Below are 5,195 nucleotides of genomic sequence, written 5' to 3'. Positions count from 1 at the left end.
TTTTTTTTTTTTTTTCCAGGTTCTATCCCATACATTCTGAATAACAACCTGATTTCTAGGGACAGGAATAAAAAACAATACTAAGGGGTGCGTGTGTGTGTGTTTCAAGAACTATATAAATAAATGCTCTTTATTTGTGCCATGATCTCATCAAATACTAACAATAACCTTATGGAGTGGTACCACTAAGCTATGGAATAGTTATAACTTTCATTCTTATTTTATAGATTCAGAATATAAGGCTTAAAGAATTTGAGCACCTTTTTTCAAGGTCATACCACAGGGAAGCCAACTCCAGACCAAGGATTCTTAACCTTTAACCTATTTCCAAAAGCAGATATGACAGCCAGTGTCATGGTTGGTGTGCAAAATGAATAACTGAACTTTTCTAACCGCATCATCAGAGAGTCAGATGGAATAATACTATTCACAAAGGGAAAATAGACACAGGAAACAGCATTCCTAAAAATAAAAATGTATGTTATAGAGAGCAGAATTGGTCTTTAGTCCCTCAAAAGTAAATTTAAGGAAGGAAAGAAGGGAGGGAGGGAGGCAGGGAAGGAGGGAGGAATGGGGAAGGGGAGAAAGGAGGGAAGGGAGAAGAAGGAAGTCAGAAAGGAAGGGAGGGAGGGAGGAATGAAGGAAGGATTTGGAAGGAAGAAAGGAAGCCAGCAAGCAAGCAAGGAAGGAAAGAAAAGGAGAGAGAGAGAGAAAGGAGTTATTGACCATTTATTGAAAAGGTTTATATACAACAGACTGTATCCTCCACTATTAAAAAGATATACATCTAAAGTTTTCCTTAAATAGCTAATTTGAATCCCAACAGATGCATGGAAATTATCATTGCTTTTCCTCATTAAAAACAGAAAATAGCTACTCCAAAGAGCCCACATAATATTTCTGTAGGGTACCAATTAAATCCTTAAAGTTCTCAGTTTTTCCCCAACAGTTTAATTCCTTCCACTGTTCTAAATGCTGACGGATGGGCCCAGAAAGGAGCATCCCACAGGTACCCAATACATGTTATCAGTAGTCAGGGTAATGGGTGAAGGAGAGGGAGTTTCTGGTTTATAAATTATATGAGCCCTGTTTTTTCTCTTGTTCCCACTAACTCTAACTAAAAAATAAAACCAAAAACACATCATAATGAATTTAAGATTCATTAAGCCTTTACCAGAGGTAGGTCAAAACCAAAGAAAAGGCAAGTCCTGTTTGGGAGGCAGGTAGGATACAGAGATTAACGTGGTCGACTTTTATTCACTTTACTTTTCTAGGACATACTCACTGGGAAGTTAAATATATAATGTGTTAATAAAATCAGGAAAACCTCCTGATGCCATATAGGTTATTTATAACACAATTCCACACCAGTGTCAGTGCATTTTGTATAAGCAGATCTTTAGTGTTTCATCTCTGGCCATCCGAATCTCTAATGGCATTGATAGACTGTCTGAGCATTTTTAATGGCGAGCATCTGATACATCACTTGTTGCCAGCATCCAAATGCCTTTGCAGAATGTCCTGCTGACCGACACTGAAAAGCTAATGGAAAAATCACTCTTTGATAATAAAACATCAATGCTTGACTTTCTGGCTTAGTAAAGTTTTTTTACATTAGGGATGGCAAATGAGGACCTGCCATAATGTCTCTCAGAAAGATAAACAGACTTGCAATTGTCCTTCAACAACATCTAATGCTAGTAACTTTACAGATACATATACATAGCATGTCAATGTTTGGGCAGGTCTTTTTTTTTAAATCTTATTTATATTCCTCTGAATTTATGGCAAAGATAGCCTTTTGGTTCTCTGAACAATGAGAAAATATTGTGACATTCCTTCCTTTATCCATTTTTTAATTCACTTACTGACCCCCTGCTATCTGTCAATCCCTGTACAAAGAGAACACATGAAAACTCAGACTTAAATCCTCACAGTACAGTAAGGACTAGTGAGGAATAGCCTGTGAACAATTAAAATAAACACTAAATAATCACATACTGTAATAGAAGTTCGGAAAGAGTCTCAAGGTGATCAAAACCTTAGGAGACTGAGCTAAGGAGTGATATTTGCACCGAATATCGGGAGGCAACTGGAAGGCTAATGGGAGAAGACATTCCTTTGAATATAGGACTGCTCCATATAGAAGAATTAGTATATGCTAAAATAAGATGTATTTAAAAATATGGTGTTCTTAGGGTTCAGAAAACACTTTAGTAGAGGACATGGAGGACCCTGTCAGGATTAGAGTCTATTAACATAGTCAGAGACAGATTCTGATGGGCCTCTATGGCTAAGGACTTTATATGTTACTTTGTAGATGAGAGGGGGCTTTCATTCTTAAGCCGGGTACAAAGGTTCATGCCTGTAATATCAATAGGTCAGGAGGCTGAGGCAGGAGATCACAAGTTCAAGGCAAGCCACAGGAACTTTGTGAGGCCCTAAGCAATTAGTGAGACCTTGTCTCAAAAAATAAAAAGGGCTGGGGATGTGGCTCGGTAGTTGAGTGTCCTGGGTTCAATCCCCAGTATCAATAAATATAAATAAATAAACAAACAAACAAATAAATAAATAAATAAATGGTTTTAAACAAATTGGAGATAAGTTCAGACAGATAATATTGTCAGTTTTACCTCTTCTCACTGAGGTAGAATCAAAACAAAAAAAAAAACCAGTACTCTGTAGCATGAGAAAATCTCTTGAGGTACAATATTTAGTGACAGTAACGTTTGCTAAATATTGGACAGGGTTCCTGAAAGAGGTTGGAAAATCACCTCAGGAGGTCTTTAAGAATAGACCAAATTATAATTTGTCTTAGATGCTTCTGATGTGATTACCCGTTAGGGCAAGGGGATTGACTCTGAGCCTCTTCTGGAATTACAGTTCCATTGTTCATAGAATATCTTGGTGAATAGACCTCTGCATTGGTTAGCAATTTGTACTTGATCCTGCCCATGCAGATTGATTACAAGATTATAGAAGCAGAATGTTCACTTTAGAATTATGCATAGAATGAACACTATACGCATGGGAAGCAATCTGGTGATGATAGAGAAACCTGGCTTACAAAATAGTGGCATTTTCCCTATTATAGGCTTGTTGTATGACCTTGATGTAACTCCATTTTTCTTAAGGTTATCTGAACACTAGAGCAGGTACCATCAGGGATGAGAAGATACAATAATGATCTATAGTAGAAATAAAGGAACTCATCCCAGATTAACTCAGTATGTGGGGTGCTTTGCGTCATTGCTCAGGAAATTAGTTAAAACTAGCTATTATTAAAGGTGCCCTCTGAGGCTATTAATAATCTCCAGAAATGTCAAAGCTTTAGAGTTTAAAAAGTACATCCATGTGCATTTCCTTAGCTGCTCTTCCCAAAAACACTGAGGTGGAGATGATTTTTGCAAATGAGAACACTGAGGCTGAGAGCTGCAATAACCTACCCCAGGCTATAGAGGTGCTAAATTTCATATCCTGGTTTTAGCCTCTCTCAAGAACACCCTCTTAAAAAGCACCTCATCAGAATCTCAGTCCATGAAGTCTTTCCAAATTAAGGGAGCAATACTTTGAAAGGCTAAAGAAAAGAGAGAAAAGGAATCAGTAACCAAAGCAAATGATGCTAAACAATAACAACAACAACGATACATAGAAACAATAACTTGGTTTCATGGCAGGTTCATGAATAATACCAAGGCAGATTTTTAGTCTGCAAATGCTTATTCTTGGTAACTAGCCTTCAAACTAAGAAAAAGTCTCCTAAAATATTGATAACACATTAAGGAGAGGCACAAACAATGTGTGATCTATAATGATAAGAGCCCTGATATAGTTACATGTGACATTATATTGGTAACATAACATTGGGTTGGTAATTTCATTAAACTATGTATAACAACTGATTATTTTTGAAACTAAAATTCCATTGATTTACCACCATTACCTTATGTCCAACTAAGAAATAAAAAATACTACCAATTAAACTGCAATATGCCATTGATTTTAAAACACCATAATTTGAGGGATACTAAAAGGAAAAAAATCTATGTTTCAGAGTGCATGAAAAGCAGTGATTAAATACACTGGGGGCTTAATGATAACTAAAGGTGCTCAGGGGCATAGCAACCTCAAGTCTCACAGTAATCTCTTCTGAGCTGGATTTTATGTGAATAGAGGTCCTCCCACACAGTGACGAAGATACAGCAGAAAAAGACCTTAATTTTACATAAGAAACAACATATTTAGAAGTAAAGGGACACAGTTTGTTCTAATATACAAAAAGGTAATAATAGGGGAAAACAATTTTACTATTGCAAAATGGTCTAAGAAGCACAAAGCATGGGACTGAGTTCATCTGAAAAGTCACGTGGACAGTGAGCTTTGACCTGTAGACTGGAATAAGGCAAATACATGATTCTTGGGTGTATAGGATACAAATCCTAGAAGGAACAGATGCCAAAACATCCAAGTGACTTTGTACTAATCTAACTTGTTAGAGAAACTTCAATGTACTAAATCCTAGCAGTGATCTTTTTCAATCAGAAAGAAGAAATATTTTAAAATGTTCGTCTATTACTCCCATGCTCTAGGGGAAGGGAGGGGGCATGGGGTTAGAAATGATGGTGGAATGTGATGGTAATTATTATCCTAAGTACATATAGGGTGTGACACGAATTGGTGTGAATATACTTTGTATACAATCAGAGATATGAAAAATTGTGCTCTATATGTGTAATAAGAATTATAATACATTCTGCTGTCATACATAAATAAAAAACAATTTAAAAAAATAGTTTAAAATGCGATGAATATTTCAAATTCCCTTCCAAAATGTTGTCGGTTTATGTTTAGTCAGCTTTTTTACTGCTGCAACTAAAAGGATCTGACCAGAACAACTACAGAGGAGGAAAGGTTTATTTAGGGGCTCACGATTTCAGAGGTCTCAATCCATAGACAGCTGGCTCCATTCCTCAGGGCTCAAGGTGAGGCAGAGCATCATGGGGGAAGAGGGTGGCAGAGAGAAACAGCTCACATGTTGATTAGGAAGGAGAGAGAGAGAGAGAGAGAGAGAGAGAGAGAGGGAGAGCAGTCCTTACCAGGACAAAATATATAACTCAAAGGCATGCCCTCAAGGACCCACCTCCTTTAGCCACATCCTACCTGCCTACAGTTACCACTCAGTTAATCCCGATCAG

The sequence above is a fragment of the Marmota marmota genome, unplaced genomic scaffold, assembly GCF_001458135.2.
Source record: "Marmota marmota marmota unplaced genomic scaffold, marMar, whole genome shotgun sequence".
Taxonomy (NCBI): Eukaryota; Metazoa; Chordata; class Mammalia; order Rodentia; family Sciuridae; genus Marmota; species Marmota marmota.
The sequence above is the reverse complement of the archived record's forward strand: the minus strand, read 5'-3'. Positions refer to the sequence as shown.